Genomic DNA, 20,190 nt, shown 5'->3' with positions numbered 1-20,190 from the left:
GGAGCAAGATACAGTTCCATGCCACAACCTCACATTTGCTCTATGAAGAGGACAATCATACCCTATTCAGGAAGAGGGTCTTCTTAAGCAACTTTCCTGGCTAAGGTTAAAGACAAGGGACCCATTATGTTAGGCTGGAGCAAACATAGGGTAAAGCATGCAGCAGTCATGCTCTTTACTTGAATATGTGGCCACCTTCACATGGCCCAATCCTGGCAACAGATATTATGGGGTTGAGAATTCTCCATTTTCTAGATGTATTAGTCACTTTTATGTTGCTGGTACAAAATACTGGACACTCACAATTTAGAGGAGGAGGGTCTTAATTTGGCTCATGGTTTCAGAGGTTTCAGTCCATGGTCTGTTCCAAGGTACAGCATTATGGCAGAAGGATGTGGTGGAGGAAAGCTGCTCAATGGGCAGGAAGAGAACCAGAGGAACAATATATCTTTTAAAAGCACTCTTCCAGTGACCTGCTTCCTCCAAGCTCAGTTGACCTCCTAACAGCACATCCAGCTATGAATTTATCAATGAATTAATCCACAAATGAGTCTAGCACTTCATGGTTTAGTCACCTACCCGAACCCCTAAGACTTTTGGGAGAACACTTTTAATCTATAATGTAACAGTGGATGTCATCCCAAAGAGATCTGAAGAGAAAATATTCCTACGTAAGTCTTAATGACATATGTTTCTGTGAGAATTTATTTTCTGGTTGCTTAAATGTTTCCAAACATTCAGTTGAAATTACTGCTTTTTATGGAAATGGTCAAAAAATGGCTTTTCTCCTTTGCTTTTTATATTTTTTGTAAACTGAACACACACGTATACATATATAGATAGATGTTTGTGTTATATATTTACAACTTTGATTTACAAACCATAAAACAGTGGTACCTAAAATAATTTAACAAGCCTGAAATTGTTATAAATATAAGTTCAGCACTTTAATTGATTATTTTAAAAATACTGCCACTTACAAGCGGATATTATTTTTAAAATGTTTATAACAGTAAAGGTTTTCATATGAATTTTAGTTACTGCTTCTTATTAAGAGAATAAGTTTTATTGTGATAATTTGATGAGCATGTTTACTAAAGACATGTTATCACGTTGGCATTATGGTTTAGTAGAATTTTAGTGTTTAACTCTTGAATGTGTTTAAAAACAGTCCTTTGGGCAATAACAATATATGCTACAGCTGCATGATGGAAAAAAGAACAAAGCTATTAGTGTTTAGAGTTGCTGGTCATTTAAATCTTTCACACATCAGTGAAAGAATAGATTTCTTAGTACTGGAAAGAACAAGACTACTTGCATATTATAGATTTATGATTAAATTAAAACTTAAAATTTAACTGAAAACTTGTATAATTAAATGCTTTTGCAAATATGTAATCTTCGTGCAATAAGTAAAACTTTTTTTTCTGTTGATCTTTGTAATGACCTTATTCTAGAGCTTTACATGGTATTGAGTTTTGAAATAGCTGTAAAGGAATAAGCACCTAAAAAATCAATTCAATCGATTTCCATTCGTACAGATGCATTAACTGTTATACTGGTTGATGCTCTTCCTTCCAAGTGGATTATAATCCAACTGTAGACCAAATTTCCAGATTCTGCTCCCTCCTGCTTCCCACCCACCATGCTTTGGATTCTTTCAGGAGTATTCTTGAACAAACAATCAGAGAATATCAAGTCTATCCAGTATTTTGCTCACTTTCTTCAACATTGTAAGCATTACTATGCTAAAACGAATTAGATTAATTATCAATGTAGATACAAATAATTACATGAAGCTATTATAGTAGGAAAACATGATACAGGAGAAGATAAAATGGGACATTTATTAAATGCAAAATAGTTATATTTAGCATTGAAAATTGTAAAGGTATATGACAATTTAAAATGTATCAGGAATTTGAAGATCAAATGCAGCTCAATGTGCAGATTTATATTTTCTTAATGTTCCTATAAAGGTAACACTACCTGTCTTATGCAGAACTGTAATAAGATCAGGAGACTCTAGTCTCAATGTTATAATAGTTTGAGAGCCTGACACATCAATTAATATTTTTTTGTTTTTATTCACTCATATCCTGATGACTTCAAACTTTCCTATCCCAGCTATTTCTATTGAGCAGTAAGCCTGCTTATTGAATGAATTTCGTTATTATCTCTTCTAGGGGTTTCCATAGTCACCAATACATCCACATCTTCATTCAACTTGTCATTTTCCTCTGAGTCCTTGGGCTGGCCCTGATTTCTATAATTAGTGGTATTAACAGTCACCTCTTCAGCTAATCTCAACCTCTTAGAGGGGCCCTGCCCTTCTTGTTTTCCACCCCCACCTGCATTCTCCACCTTCTAGCTTTGATTGATGGGTAGGACCTATACATTCCATTTCTATACTGATTTCCTTTCCAGTCCTTTTCCATTATACACTGCAGCTGATGGAGCTTGGAATTCCATCACGTCTTATCTGGATTACTTAGATGGATTTATAACACATCTCTCTGCCTCTAGTTTGTGTCCCTCTAATTTTTCCTCTTATGGTTGTTGCTATCAATTTTGGAAAATGTGAATCTAGTCATATTACTCCTTCCCATCCCTTGTTTCAAGCCCCTGACTGGCTTCTCTTAGATTCCAGATCAAAATTCTCTGTTAAATTAGACTAAAATCAAATGGTATACCGGCCTCATTTTTCACATTTACCAAATGCTAGGATTTTATTTGATTAAATACTATTCAGTCTCTCTGAATTCAAAGATCATGAATGAAATTCCCATGCCTTCTGTTTCTGGCACCAGGAGACCAAGTTTTGACCACTGTACACAGTTTACATCTCTTAGCTAGAGAAGACCGAGAGACCAACCAGGCTATTGAATATAAGATAATTTTATGAAGCAAATAAAGTCCAGGGACATTATGGAACCCGAAAGCCTCATTTCAAGGTTGATGCAGGAAGGAGTGTTTGTGAAGATTTTATAAATCTCATCTGACCATGTCAGTCCTGTCTATTTAACCATTTCACATCATCGCATCAACTCAAATGTAGCAATATGTGATTAGCATTATAAAAAAGTGATAAGACTCGATGCCTGTCTTCTGAAAGTATTTGCTTCTTGACATTTTAGATTTTCTTGACATTTCATATTGCACATCCAACACTATTAGGTCAGACAAAGTCCTCTGACTATACAACATACGTACTCATACAACTCCAATTTATTCCACTTTCTGTTCGTGTAGCATATAGCAGATTAGAATCAGCCATTCGATGTGTTAACTTGCATTTAAGAAAATGAAGATCAAAAACCTGTACAACCTAGCAGAAACAACCTTGCCATTAGCATTCTGATAGTCAAAATTTGAGTGATTTTATTGTGTCTCAAGTTTTAAAAGATAGTCATAAACAGGGGAAAGGAAAGAAGGGAAAGGCAAAAATGGAAACAAAGTCTGTGTTAATAAGGAAGGGTGGAGGGGGTGAAGGAAGGGCAAGGGAATGGGGAAAAAATAAGAACCAAGATATATCATGTACAGGTACAAGATTGCAATGGTGAATGTAACTGTTTTGTAGACCTAAAATGTACCGATAAACTTAATGAAAAAAATAAGAAAAGATAGCCATGAAAACTGGATCAACCTAGTGATGATATATAAGGAATCAACCTAGGTTATGTGGCCCCACAGGATTTTTCAATGTTGGTACTATTGACACTTGGGGACAGGATAGTTCTTTGTTTTGGAGGCTGTTCCTTACTTAGTAGACTGCAGGGTGCTTAGCAGAGTCCCTCTCTTCTACCTGCTACATTCCAGTAGTACTTTCTCCCTAGTTATGACAACCCCAAAATGTCTCCAGGTATTGCCACATATCCTCTTGGGAACATTTGGTGGCACAATAGTCTCTGGCCAAGAATTATTAATGCAGATAGAGGACTTGATCTTTTTTTAAAAAAAAAGAGTGGCAATATTACTTAGTTTTTCATTGCTGTAACTAAATACCTGAGGGTGGGAAATTTGTAAAGAAAATAAGTTAATTTAGTTCATAGATTTGGAGGCTGAAAGTCTCAACAATGTGACACCTGGTGTGGTCAAGGAGTCCATAACTATATCAAGTGATGGCTGATCATATCATAGCAGGATCACGTGGAAGAGGGAGCGAGCACATGGTGAGATAGGAAGACAGAGCATGAATCAGAGGTCAGGCATGCTCTCTGATCATAATTAGCTCTTGTGAAAACAACTAACTCACTCCCCCAGACCAGCATCAACACCTTCTGAGAGCAGATCTGGTAATGACTTCCCACCAGGCTCCATCAAGCTTCCACCACCTCTCACATCACCACACTGGGGAAACAAGCTTCCAGCACATAGACCCTTGGGTGTACTCAGACCAGGCCCTGTTCAAACTGCAGCACTGCCATGTTAATGAGCAACTGTTCCACCATAGAGAAAAAGCACACATCGATTCTTTCCCCAAAGTATGGCAGTAGTCTTTGTATTTCTATAGAAAAGAAAAAGTATGCAGAATAGAAGCAGGAGTACTCTAAATTCAAAGAGTAAACATTTTCTCTTGTGTCCTTCAGTAAGAATTTCTCAAAAGCAACCCTTTCCACTACGGTTAGCCTTTCATGGTAATCAAAGAGATGTATGATATAATAGCTGACCACCTACAGCTAATGATTAAAAAGTAGAAGTAGAAATAGATAACAAATTATCCATGGGACAAAAAGAAAGATGGAAAGAGGACAGAGTGGGACTGAAAATCAGATCTCTTCTACTCTGTAACATGAATTCATTTAATTAAGCAATTATACTTCCTACCACACCTGGGAAACATATAGATTCTATTCAAAGGCAAAATTATGTAACCCCTTCTTAAGTAAGTGATGGACGAGTTGCTAATATTTGTGTGCTGCAAGTGTGGAAACTGAGGCTGACAGAGGTTAAGCAACTAGAAACAAAATGATAGAGCTCATAGTTGATAGAGCTGGGGTATGCATCTTTCGAGTCTGGCTGTGTAGTTTGTGGTCTCACAAATTGTGCTTAGGGGCACAACTCTCAGCTGCTGTACTTAAACCTCCTCCTCGGGTCTATCTGTGCTGCCTGCCTGTATGGTATCATTACCTGCAATGCACACTCTGGGATGGACCTTTGCCTGCATGAAGTTTGTCAGGATAGCTCTTGGTATCAACACCTATGGAGCAGGGAAGGTTGTAGGACAGGGAAACAGAGAGATTGAGCTGTGATGTGTTTGTAAGAACAGACTCAGCTGCACCTAATAGGAGATCTGCAGCAGGAATGCCTGGCAGAGTGCTCCACCTTGAGTCTGTGACTGGGCCTTTTTAACAAGTTGTGGACCAGTTGCTGCATAGAGGCGGCCTCCAGAAAAGCATGTCACTTTGGACTGGCAGCTCTTTCTTTTCATCCCATGTCAATGCTCAGAGAGAGTCTCAGCGGGAAGCCATTGCCTGGGTGATCCAGTTCAGAAAAGTTGTGCTTTCCAACTTTTTCCTGAACAAATAATAAAAAAATCTCCAAAAAAACCTAGTATTTACACAGAGCACTGGGGAAATCAGAATGACTGATTGTTGTCACAGGAGATCAATCTGTGATTTCTAGCCTACCTTGTGGGTCTTGCAAGAATCCTAGCAAAAATCAAAGCAATGCCACACCATTCCCCACTGCTTACATGTCAGTGTGCTGCAGAAAAGAGCTCTGCTGACATAAATTTTCCTTTCACAGCTTAGAAGCTTTGTTTTATTTATTTATTTTGTGATACAGGGGTCTGAACTCAAAAGACTTTGCACTGAGCTACATCCCTGGCCAGTTTTTTTTTTTTTTTTTTTTTTTTTGTGAGAATGTCTCACTAAACTGACCACGCTGGGCTCAAATTTGTAATCTTCCTGCTTCAGCCTCCCAGAGGGCTAGGATTACAGGTGAGCTTCACTATGCCAGGCTTAGAAGCCTGGTGTTTGTTAGAAAATCTACAAGATGGTTCCTCTCCTTTAGACTTGTCCAGGTAGGCAAGAACAGTGGCTAGAAGGACCTCAACTCACTAACCTGGATTTCAATAGTAAGAATTTGGGAGAAATTGATCAGAATTAGCAGTTTTTGCACTCTTGCACAGATTTTTCTCTCCCAGCATCAGATTGGTGTTTCCATCATGTAGCCCAGATATCTCAGCACAGAGCTCCCATTGTCCCAGGAATGGCCACCAATCAATCCACAGAGTCATCTTGAGAAGTGTGATTGTGTTTAAGGAAATAACAGGTCCTTCTTGTGGCTGAAATTGGTTTCATTTATTTCTCTAAGTAAAATTGCATTCTTCTAGTCCTTCTCTGGCAGCCCTCAGCCCAGAGCCCCTTAGATGGTCACTGTGAACTCCTCCACAATGAGTGACTTTTCTTGTAGCATTTTACCTGGCAGGGAAATAAGATAATCCCCCACAGAGACTGGTCTTGGGGTCCTGGGTGGGCACAGGTTTGGCCTTCAAGTCTTCCTTGTAAATGCAGAATATCAAGATTTGGACCAGCCGTGAGAAACAGAGGTAGCCAAGTTTGTAAACCAGTTATATGTTTGAAAAGAAAATTGCCACTTAGAAGTTTACAACCCCCTTTTCAACATATTTGATTGGCAGCTCAGTGAGTGTGTCAAAGATGTGAGAGGGAGCCTGTCTGGAGAGAGTGCATGGTCAGACACTAGGTCTTGAACAATGAGGGTGACAATGTGGATGGGGCTACTACAGGGGCTTTCAAGACTCAGTGTCCTGAAAGAGGGGGCTCCTCAGCCTGAGAGCTGCTGCTTCATCAAATCCCACAGCTGCTAGACACTCACTCGGTGCTTATCACTTCATGAGGAGGAATAGAGAAGGCAGCCGGGACCAAAGACAGTCCTTGCTGAGGCTGCTGGGCCTGCATGTCGCTCAGATAGTGGAGTCCACAAAAAATAAAAACAGGCCAGGGATAGCTCAGTGCAGAGCCTTTGTCTGCAAAGACTCAAGGAGTGTCACCAACCTTGAGCTGGGCTTTGAGTACAAGTAACATCCCTGCACCAAGCACCTCTCCTGCTGCAAGAGGGAACCAGGCATCTGATGAGACTTACGTGGAACCGCAAAGGAAGTCATAATTCAGACTAAATGTTTCATGCATTTCTTGAAAACCTTTGCCTCAAATGTAATTTTTATGACAAGTCTTGCCACATCCTCACCTAGATTAACTCATTGCTATCTCACTTTTCACTAATTCTCTATTTTTTTTTTTTACTGACTTCCAAATGGAAAAGAATGTTCAGTTAATTATGACTCAAATCCTACCTTGTTTTTGATGCAAAGAATGTTACGCTTTTTAAAGTATATTTTTAGATTTGATGATTAGATTCAAGGGAAAAACAGAATAGACATTATAAGAGCATCTTATATACAATGACTTTTGGTAGCATTACAATATAGTAATTGTTACAGAAATAGCTTCTATATCGCTTTTCTGAAAAATATGAAATTACCTCTTTGCTTTTGGTCTTAACCGTTTACACTGGCTGTATCTGGTTATTAAATGGTAGAGCATAGAATCATAGACTGGGTCATATTGGTTATCTTGGACAAACTTACTGTGTTTTCCTCATTTACTTATTCAACAAATAGTCACCCTATTATGCACAGGACAACTCTATTCAATGTGGTAGGAGATACAGATATTAAACTAAAAGGTCAAATTTACTTTAAAAAAGAGAATCCAGGGGCCGGGGATTTAGCTCAGTAGTTTTGCTGCCTGCTGTGCAAGCACAAGGACCCGAGTTTGATCCCCAGTACCAAAAAAAAAAAAAAGAGAATCTAGGGCCAGGGATGTAGCTCACTGGTGCGTCGTGCTTGCCTGGCAAGGGCAAAGTCTTGAGTTTGATTCCTGGTACCAAAAAAAAAAAAAAAAAGCAAAAGAAAGAAACAAACTTTAATCCTAAGATAGTGCAAAGGTACTAGGATCCATACCATGAATACTATTAACCCATAGAATTCTTAGTTTAAAATGTTCTCAGTTGTCTACCATCATTATTTGCAGATAATTTAGTTGGAAAAACATAATACTTAATCACAAAATCCATGTCATTAAACAGATATTCAAATGTAAAAGAACCACATTATTTTCTGATAAACCTTTAAACATTAAAATCATGTTAAATAATATATTAAAAAATGATATTTTTCAATAATTTACATTCTTATTAGGCACATGCTATTAACATTTTAACAGTCATCAGAAAAATACGATCATGTTCTGTAAATATTAATATGTTTCAAATTGCAGTACATTTTTAGAATTCCCCACAATTTCCTATTTTCCAAAGGAAATGAAGGATAACAAAAAATGTTTGATTTCTTTTTCAGTATCAATGTTCCAACATTTTGGATTATATTCTACATTAAGATAAAATCTTAATTTATTCATTTTTGTGAAAATGAGGCAAATACATGGAAATCTCAGTGAAAAAGGTATCTTAATGCAAAATAAAGCAAATTATGATTTTTAAGTAAAGGAGTTTACAGAAGGGAGTTGTATGTATTTATACAGAAAGGACATGTTGAAAAGGAAACGAAAGACTGGCTCAACATTTTTCTGGGGAGTGGATGTTTTTGTAAGATCTGCAGAAACCCAGATTGGTTTGCCTAAGTTATTTCTGGTAGCATTTAATCTTGTCAAGTTTCTTTTTGAAAGTTTAACTTTTGACATCTGCAGCAGTTAAGAGTGACAGAAATTCAGTCAGCGTTTCTTTTTTACTCCTGATGATATTCTTTTCTTTTCACCATAATTCATTAGTTTGCTGGAGAGAATTCTATTTTATGTAAAAAGAACCATGCTGAGCCTTTTAGGGAAAGTATGTAAGAATATTGTTTGTTTCCAATCACAATATGCTTTTTATAGGATAATATAAACTGGTCCTTCTGTCTATGGAGTGGAACAAGAGAAATAGCTTTAGTGCATAATTTATTTCTTTGGCTCAAGCTCTCAATAGCGACTCTATCACTGCTATCCAGCAGGCACACGATTAGTTTCTTTTGATTTTTGTTATACTCTGGATCATTAAGCAATTCACTCAGCATTTTCTCTGGGCAATAGAATATCATATGAGCAACTTAGCTCAGTTTATGTGAACATGTGAACATTATAAGTACCTCACTGAAAAGGCAATTCAAGAGCCAGATTTAAACATTGCTTAATGTTCTGATATTGGACAGAAATAGTTGTTTATTTAATTGGAGAAGCTAACAAGGGTCTGGAACAGTGTGGTGTGGAACAGAGATTGTCACCATTGCTTTAACTTTGTGGTCATTTGGAAAGCAACATATTTAATTACAGTCTTTAAGAGCCATATAGTTTTAAAGCCTTTTTTTTTTTTTTTGCTTAAATTCTTTTATTGGTACATTTTAGGTATATAATACATTTACATTTGTCATTGGGTGTTTGTACCTGTACATGATGTATCTTGGTTCTTATTTTTTCCCCATTACCTGTGCGCCCTTCACCCCCTCCACCCTTCCCTATTTACACAGACTTTGTTTCCATTTTTTTTCTTTTCTCATAATTTTTCCTTTCCTTTCTTTCCTTTCCCCTTCCCCTCCCACTTCCCCTACCTTTCTTAAAAACTGATTTTAAAAATAATTGTGCTACTCACTGTGTACGATTTTAGGGTCGGCACAGAGTCCCTGATCTCATAGGTTTTATCATTTTTTAGAAGAATATATAAGCTCGAATTTGTATCTCTCCCTTTGCATTATAACCACTCGTGGAATGATAAAATGACTATACTACTTCAGAGAAAAGAAAAGTAAACGACCTACACAGAAATCAGGGGAATATTTTTTAAAACTTAGGTTCGTGATAAACTTCCTAAACATGACTTGAAGTTAAAACTGTGGAAGAGAAAGGCTGAGACTTGGAGTTTGTACAAACTGAAGGTATCTGTATGGAAGAAACCCATAAAATAGTGTGAGCTGTGCAAAACCAGGAAAGACGATTATAACTTACATTAGGCAAATGATTAACATTCTCAAATAATAGAGTTTTAAATTTAAAAAATGATAGAAAACAAGATAAGGGATACAAAAGGCATTTAGAAAGAAAATTTAAAATGCCGATACACCCATGAAAATGTGTTTTGCTTAAATAGTGAACAAGGGTGTGGAAGAGAGTCAGTCTGTTATGACCTTATGCCCCAAAGACTGACATGCAAACAAGGGACATCGGGCATCAGTGAGGTGTCATTAGTCTTGAGCCATTCCTGCTGCCTTAATTTGCTATTATAATTGAAATTTTTTGGATCCACGTTGGAGAGTCCACCTCTCCAACATCACTTTAGCCACTGAAACCCTTGACCTTGTTTTGATCCAGCAGAATAAATTTTCCAAGGGGGAAAAATTGAATATCAGGGTCTGTTTTCCTCTATGCTAATCATTTCACAATGCCTGGTTTCATGTGTTCTTGTCCAGAACCTACATGTTGACAAGGACGTAAAACAAGGGAGATTCACGATGCTACATGTGCTTCAATTGTTTAATAATGCAGTGGACTCTTCTCTCCTTTCCTCATCCTCATCTGAATTCTCTGGTCATGAGGACTTTATTGCAAGCAGCATCATGCAAATCAACATGGTTTAAGGTTATCAATTAGGAGCTATCTTGAAGAGTGACTTCTAATTAATCTTTTAAGGACGCTGCTATACGTTTTCCATCCAACAGAAATCTTTACTATTAGTTATCTTCATTGGCATCATGAAAATGTTAGTTTCAAACACTGCCAAGGTATTTTGAAGTACTTTTACGTTTTTGCTATGAAAATCACAGTACTACTTATCACAGTCTGGGGTCATACAATTTGAAGAACTATTCGCTATATTATGATCATTTCAGCCAGAGGGGGCAAAGCCTTCTGTCAATCTGTCTGCTACCCAAATGTTCAAAGTTGTAATTAATTAGGAGGAAAGAATGTAGAGAACATACATTTCAAAGATAAATCTAGTCATTGAGCAGTTCAGTATGCCTTATAATTTTCCCATTTCTATAGCAACTGCCAAATCCATGTCTTTCTACAAATTTGGAAGAGGAGAAATCATAGAAAGGGATAAAAAAATCTGGCAGTGCACTAAAAAGATTATCTGACTTTTGCAGATTTGTTTTAATGTGTCAAACAGCTTCTACAAAAGCACTGGACTCCTGAATAGTATTTGTTGTGCTTCATTGTTTCCTGAGTGACCTGGGGCAGAGATTATCCTGTCCTTGTTTGCCAAAAGCTCATCAGTTCAGTATGAGTCACAGAATCGCGGCACTTTATATCTGAAAGGACAAACCCTAAGTGCTCATCCTGCAAATATCCCTATTAGCATTAATATAACCATCACATACTTGGGTGCCCAGGAACAAAATCTGGAAAGTCAGTTTCCTAAATAAAACTGAAATACGCACATTTATCTCTACCTTCATTCCAAATTGCCTATTTCAGGGCATCAACACATCGTCAATTATTAACACAATCTATTAACTGACTTCAACATTTCTACTCCTTCCCCTGAGACAAATCCTCTCAAAAGATGTTTTAAAAGCCTAAACTGAATCCCTTCCTGAAAAATATGAAACTGGGTGGGAAAGGGGACAAGGCAAAAGGAGCGACAGGGTTATGTATGTGTGAAAATTATCAAAGTATATTATGTGAATGTACAAATCTGCCAAAATATGACCCATTGATATGTTTAGCAAGTATTGTACAGAAGTACCTCGGTTCACAAACTTAGTTCATTCCATGATTCTTGGGAAGATAGCTGTTGTATTTATCGCCCAATGCCAAGTTCATGAACAGAAGCAACACTTTTCCCAGTGCTTTCTGTTCGGACCCAAATGAGCCTCATCTCTTTTCACATAATGATGTCTTTACTTTTTCTTTCCTCTGCCTAGAATATATTCTTCCTACAAATTCATGTGACCAGCTTGTTTTTACCATTGGGGTCACCACTCAAATGTATGTTCCTTTCAAGGGACTTCTCTCACTATCCCAATTAAACAGTCATCCCTACTCTATTTCCTCACCAGTAATTCGCTCTCACATTACTCTATTTTATTTTCTTCACTACACTTATCACTACTGAAATTATCTTGTTTTTTTTAAGCCATTCATTACTGCTCTCTCTGACCTTGGACTAAATCTCCATGAGAATACAGGCCCTGTGATATGTGTGCCACATCTCTGCTATGTGCTTGGGATATATTAGGTGCTCAAGATATAGTGATGGAATAAATTCCACCTTTAACTTCACAGATCTGAAAGCATAGACTCATAGAGTTTATACAGACTGACTAAAGATTTGCTTCTGTTAGATAATGAAAGGAAATCCAGATTCCTTGAGTCATGTGTCCAACTAAATTCCCTTTCTTTGTTTCCTTTTACTTTGAAGGAAATTCTGTTATTCATAACATGAATGGGACTAGAGGACATTATATTAAGTGAAATAAGCCAAAAACAGACAGACTGCCTTTTTATATAACTGGATTCATAGGAACATTCATACGTGTTGGAGAATTGGGTTGCTATAGAAGCTTCCCAGAAAGGGCAGAAATGAAAAGCAAAAGCAAAAGCAAAAACAAAAAACACAGTCTCAATCATTCCTGCCCTTTTGACTATCAGGTGTTCACTTTCTTAACTTTTATGAAGGGCAATTTAAAATCTTTGGTGAGGGTGATGGTGGTGAGTATAAAAGATAATCAGTAAAATCTATTTCTCACATTCAGATATTGTAAAAATAGGAACTCCGAAGAAATGGAAAACGAAGATTTCATAGCCAAGAGCACTGCTCCAAGGTAGAGGCCTCTGTTGTTCTTGGTAATCTATCCAAACACAAGGAAGTGCAGGGCTACATTGTTCTAGGTGGTCTGCCACAAGTAAAAGGACGTGGCTTCCTTAGCCAAGTTGCTTTGGCAAGAAGTGACCCCTCCTACGGGCACTTTGTTCACAGTGAGAATGTCAGTAGGAGACAAGGTAGTAATCATTGTATGGCTTTGTCATAAAGGTCACAGATGTGATATCATAAGCATCACGTTATTTTTTTCCAGCATCCCCTCTTGGATCTGGAAAATTCCCCACTCTTTGTCCCATTTGATCCAGGTAGGATTATCAATGCCTTTTCTGTCCTCTGGCAAAAGTACCAGCTCTGAGCCAGACATAATGTATCATGCTTTCTTGTCCTTCGTCCACACTTAATAGCTGATGGGCGGACATATGAGCAAACAGGATCAGACTGAATCCTCATGAGAATTTGACTAGCACATCCTCCGACATCACTGCGTACATGATCCTGTGGTCTTCTGGAACCATCATGCAGGAAAAACCCAAGAATGAAGGCAGGAATACATAAGCAGAGCTCAGTGACATACAGAAAGATGAAGACATGCTTACAGAGTCTGAATTCCAGGATCCCAATTTTATTAAAGCCAAATCTATCCATCTTGAACCACCTAGATAAGAAAGAAATGACCTTCCTCCTCCACCAAATCTATGATTAGTTCTGCTTTCTAGTAAAGAATTTTGGTAACTAATATAGTATCTGTAAAAACAATAAGATTGTACATTTTTTAAATGATATATTTTGGAAAATTGAAATGTTTATATCTCTCTGAAATTTTATACATGATTTATAATGATGCTCTTTGTCCTTAGTTTTTATTTACTGGTGGTTTTATTCAACTCAATTTATTTATTGTTTTATTTAAGATACTTATTCATCAGAAATTCCAAAGCTATAGCCCACTCAGATAAATTAATAATATCTGTCTAATCATTGTATTTACAAGGACTATATGTTCTGTCTTACCCATAGAAAGGATGTAAAAAGAAATCTTGCTAAATATGTGTGGTTCCTGGTCCAAATACTGTCTCCAAGAATATATTTTCATGGTTATAGGATTCAGGAAAGGTGATCTCTTCAATTCTAATAGACAAAGTTCAATTTCTTCAGGAAAAATAATTGTAAATATCTACGATAAATATCTCAGAGGAGTTTTCTGATCCAATACTTTGAGGCAACTAATGTTCTGCCCTCAATTTTATTTTTATTGGTTTTTGAATGATTAATATGCAGGCATTGACTAATAATTTCTTTTGCAGAATAGGATTGCAATGTTATTGATGGACTTAGAAATGGTACTTGAAGATATATTATAATAACTATAAAGCTTAAAACATTAAGTCAGTGATGCCAAAGGAAGAAAAAAGCATGTAAGTAAATCTAAAGTGCCACTTCAAAATAAAAATTATGTGTGAATATTTTGACAGCAAATGACAAATTGTTATTGGTAGTGGTGCTCAACATTTATAAGCGTCTTGTCCAATTGCAAAAGTAGAAGAGATATAAACAAAAACCAGGCCCTCTCTTATGGGATTTCAATTTTCCAAATTGTGTTTACGGTAAATGATAGCAATAAAGTTGCTTCTAATAAAAGATTGATTTCAAATGGTTTTTCTGGTGCAGTTCCAAAAAGAAAACATCTACTGCTAAGATTTGAGAAGACCTCAAAACCTTAGACTTTCAGTGGATTCTTGCACTCTGTAGCCATAAGCTGATTTTTTAAAAAAACAATCTACATTAGAGATTTTCCTAAAATAAAGATAATAATAACAGTTGAAGTGGTCTCTACCTGCTGGGAGAAATCTGTTAGGATTTTATATGATGGGTACAGGGCATACGGATTTCCATTAAATTGAATGGGCAGTCAAGGACATATTTCCTTCAGCATCAGACAATACATTATACAGAGAGAAAACAATGTAATTAATAATGGTATTAAGAATCTGTCACAATTGTCTCACCTGTGCCCCTTTATCCCAATAGAAGGTCAAGGACACACACTACTTAAAATATGTACTTGAAAGAGTACTTTAACACCACCATAAATTCAGCCCAGTTTGCATTTTTAAATAATTCTCATTTGTGATAAAGTAGAAGGTAGTAAAGTAGAAACAAGGTCATCTAGTGAAAATACCTGATCAGGAAGCGAGAATCAGAATTAGTTTTGATAATAGTACTAGTAGATATTAGTACTCTACAAACAACTTATTCAGATTATTTCTGGGGCTCAATTTTGATAATCTGTACAATAAAAAAAAAACTTGATGAAATTGTAATACTCCTTTATGTTCTAAAAGTGGCTTAAAATATAGCTGTATAGACAATGTAGGCCTCCTTAATAAACAGAATAGACAGAGTGGTGTCTCGTTGCATAATTTCATTTAAATATACAAAGAAAATCCAAATAAAAATAGCAAAAGGTATGAGTTAAAATGTTTTATTTTAATTGTACAAATTTATATTACTTATTCTTTTATCACTACATATTGTATACATGTATTAAGATGCAAGTTTAAACTAAAGAACCTACAGTGTTCTTTCTCTCAGATTTGTCTGCCTCTAGACTAGCAGATAAGGGAAAACTTTTTTCCTCTTTCTGTTTTTTCCAGTCTTACATTTCTTATCCTATTTGAAAGCTAAAACGTGTAATTGTATTCTAAAATCCTGCCTTTAAAAATTTCTAAATAAATTGGAACATGGCTTTTATTTGCATGTAACTCTATTGTATATTGTCATAAAGTATTATGTGTGTTTATTTGAATATAGTGGTCTTGAATAGTGGGTTAGCTTTGGGTAAATTTGCTTTCTTCATGAATTAATTATCTTACGTTATCTAGTTCACATGAGTGACCTAGTGTGTCTATACACTCTGTTCATTTATCTAAGTACTTATAAATGAACCTTTAAAAATTCTCTGCCATTTTGTAGGATAAAACTTTGATGAGGAATTGGATAATATTTCCATAGTCTCAAACTATGCTCTTATGAATTGCTGAAAGGAAAATAGTGGTAGGATAGAGATACTGGGACAATATCACCTTAACCAGATTGTCATAGTGAGACAAATTGACATCATTCCCTTCTCACAGAATCCACTGAGAAAAACACAGTGTCACTTCTGTGATGTTCTTGCCCAGAATGCATAACATGAGCCTAGTCATGAGGAAACATCAGATGCACTCAAATAACTGTTATGCATACTTCCACAATTTCAAAGTCATGGAAAACAAAGTACAGCTGAGCAATTGTTGCAGGTTACAGGGTAATGAACGGACACAGTAACTAAATGGGATATGTGAGCTTGAGTGAAGTCCTGGGCTGAGAATAAAAATAGTCATAGAGGATATTTTGGGAGCAATTGGTGAAGCTTGATTGTAGACTGAGGATTAGAAAACGATATTACATTAACTTTAAATATCCTTTTGATAAATACACTCTATTTCACAGAATGTATTTGTGCTTAGGAAATATTGGTGAAAGTATTTACAAATGAAAGGGTATAGTGTCTGACTCTTACTCTCTAATGGCCAAATGATACAGGAAAAAACGAAGTATGTGAGTTGGAGAGAGAGAGTGAGGGGCAGAGGAAGGAAAGAGAAAAGAGAATAATAAGGCAAATGGAACTGAAAAATAGATTCTTAGGGCACTATAGATGCATACAGTGGTGTTTGCAACACAGCCTAGTATGATCTAAGAGCCTCGTAAGAGTTTCTGTTGTTACATGTAAAATACATCTGATAGATTCTCAATAAAGGTATCACTCATAGTATCACAATAAATTCAGTCAAGAGTAGCTACCTAATTTTTAGGTTTTAGAAGGCTGAGAAAAACTGTAGCTATGATAATATTGTGTATTTTACATTATTCTATGGCATTAATTCAACCTTTATTAAACTAAATGCAAGAGCTCTAGCATACAAGACTGAATCTGTGATTAAATAAAAGGTACAATAGACAGTAATTGTTCTGAATGCCTTGTTATGCTTTTAAAACTCTTTAAATGTACCCAACCACTGCACACTGATTTTAAACAATCAACTCATACAGTCATTGGAGTACAGTCTTAACTCATCGAATATTACTCACATGGTTCAAGCTTCTACATCAAGCTAAGCATACAGATTTTTATGAAGCTATTTTGTAGATACTTGGGAGTTTTCTTTTTAATACTTCAATATAATTATAATTAGTTTAGAAGGCCCAGTAATACTTTGAGATAATTGTGCATAAATTAATTGCTAAAGGGCACAATTAACTTTTTATTAACATTTGTGATAATAAACACTCAACTTGGCTTCTAATATTTCATAAATTATATTCCATATTTTAATTGTTCATATATTAAGTTTTATTACTTAATGTCCTTGAATATTGGCCTTGGGGACCAAAGCAAACACTTGAACATGCTTAATCCACGAGAAAACCTGCATTCAATTAGAAATGTGGGACAAAGCCAGGCACTGGCTCAGGTCTCCAGCTTCTGTCCTGGGCAAAGAAGATGATTTCCAATACAAGAAACTTCAGGGGGAGGACAAGCCTATGACAAAAGCAGTGTTTTCATAAAGTGACACAGTTTATCTCTTTACGGAAATCCTGATTTTTAACTATGGAAGTAAAGCATCACCCTGGATTCATCTAATGATTCTACTTTGCTCGATCCTGAGTTAAACAGCAAGGGCACAGTAGGTTCAGAGATTAATTCTGCCAAGAGATCTTCTGTAAATGGGAAGGGGACCAAGAGTTGGGGGGAAGGGAAATAAAAAGAATTAAGATATGTTATGTACATGTACCAGCTCCCCACGACGAATGTAATCATATACTGCACACGTGGATTCATAAACATAGAAATAAAAGAGAATCTTCCAATTTCCCTACTTTGGGGCCACAAATCTCCCTCCGTAATCCTGGACAGACAGTGTCACCCTACTTAGGAAACTTCATGAAATCTTGCTACTTTCTGGAAGAACCTTACACCTCACCCTCATTTCTCTGTACTACTTTTGGGTCAAAAACCTGTCTTTAATGGTGTTATTAAATATTTAGATATTAATTCCCTTAACCAAGAGGCATTTGTACAATTAGCTGATGTAATAACTGACTGCATTTTGACATTTGAAAACCGTTCTGCCAATAGGTCCTACTGTGTATGCTTTGTTATTCAAGTGACACTGAGGAAGAGTCTTTAGGTAGAAAGCCTTTCTGAGCTTGTCCCCAGAGGAAAGACTGGAAAAGCCAGCAGGAAACTGAGCCCTCCATATACAACCTGGGCTTTGGGATACCTCCTAGTCAAGACTGACTGTCTAGAAAGGAAGATGATGGAAAAGCTGGGTCTTTGGGGACAAGGGAAGGTGACATGAGACTAGGCCAGGGAATCACAAATGCCCTGGAAATTGATTAGTAGAGACATGAAGGATTCACTGTATAGGAGATTCCATGAAGAGACAATAGCATTCTGTGGAAAGTCTGCAAGTATTCTTGCACACTTATGTGAAAAATCAAATTAAGAAAAGTATATATTTGTGAGATTTATAGTATATATTCTTTGATGCAAAAGGAAATTTGTGAAACTGTTTTGCCACTTGATATATATAGTATATGATAATACATATGCATGTATATTTTCAAATGCACAAGAAATGTCTTCTCAGGAGAGGGATTGAGATTGGAGAATGTGAGAAGATGGAAATTTTTCATATTTTTATATTATTTCTTTCATATGATTTATCATTTCATTTCTCTAAACTATTTCAGTCTAAGAAAATATAATGTAAGCCAAATACGTGATTTTAAATTTTTAATAGTCACATTTAAAAAATGAAGGTGAAATTTAGCTTAAAATATATATACATGTGTATTATTTAACCTAGCATAACAAAAGTATTATCATCTGAGTACGTAATCAATACAAAATCATTTAGATATTGGGCATGAATGTTTTTCCTGTGGGAATTTGTAAAATCTACTGTGTCCTGTACACTTCCATCCATTTCAGATGTTTAGTAATGGCACACGACAAGCAGCTACCAGAATGGATGATGCCATTTTGCACTGCTTCTATTATTATATATTTTTATAATGAAATGCAAGTATACACTAAAAATGGTTATGTGCAAGGAAACTAACTTTCTGGACCACCCTCTCTATTTCTTTCCATTGATTAGAATATCTCTGAATCACATCCCTTTCTCATTCAGTGATCTCATTAAGTTAATTGAAACAGATCACTTTCTCATCAAGGTCTAAACCACCTTGATTCCAAATAGCAGCAACTCTTTTAATCTCTTTCAACTTAAGTGCCCGATCCAAGAAGCATGCACAGTGCTCATTAATACTGATAAATATTAAAGAAGGAAATAAATCACAGTGCCAGTGCTTTGAAAGTAGCACAGAATATTGAAAACAAACACAATGAACTCTGGAAAGCGGAAGGCAAATTGCAGTGTCACCGGCAAACACAGTCCTAGAGCACAGGGAAGGAAATGTGACGGTCCCGAGCTGAGAAGGAAAGCTGGACATGGGCAGAACCTGGACCAGAAAGAGTCAGAACAGCTGACAGGACTGAATGATGAGCAACCCTTCCGCACTTCCGGAAGAGACAGTTAATCGCGCTGCCGATAGAAGAACTTGATGTCCTACACCGAATGTTAAACAAGAGCAAGTGCTACTTTCATTTGTTTTCACTTTCTGCGAATTTAGCCACTGGCAGAAAAAGTCACTAAAACTAGGAAACATGCTCCCGTTGAGACTATTTGCCTAGGTGCCCAGAGCAGTCCCATCCTGCTGCTTTGTAACAAACAGCCGCCACCTTCTTTCTAATAAATGCCTCCTTCTACTGCAGCAGTGGTGGAAAGCCAAGGGAAAAAAAGTGGAGACTCATTCTGTAAACTGATTTGACTTTACTCACTTTGTTCCAAACCCAAAGCTCTGTCATTATCCTGAAGACCTGGTGAAAAAGAATTTCACTTCCTCATAGGCTCCGCATTGTAAGGCTCAGGCCTACTTCTGTAAAAAACCCATTTGGTGCAGAAATTAGGCATAGATACCTCTTCCGGCCACTGTACACACTCACAATATATCCAGTGAACACACACTCATATACTCATACCACACAATACAGGGACACACAACAAACACAGAAACACTATACACTTAGCTGTGACAACCCTAGAATACTAAATATGAAACTATTTGCTGTGGTTTTTAATGAGTTTCACTTCTATTTATAAATTTAAGATGAAAGTTTGTCAGTGTGTTAAACAAATTTTTAAAAAGTCTAAGTCTAGTGTTTGTGCTTCTTTATTTTTC

This window comes from Heterocephalus glaber, unplaced genomic scaffold (assembly GCF_053883595.1).
Source record: "Heterocephalus glaber isolate CG9 unplaced genomic scaffold, H.glaber_assembly_v1.0 deba00000071, whole genome shotgun sequence".
NCBI classification, from domain to species: Eukaryota; Metazoa; Chordata; class Mammalia; order Rodentia; family Bathyergidae; genus Heterocephalus; species Heterocephalus glaber.
This window is presented reverse-complemented; position numbering follows the sequence as displayed.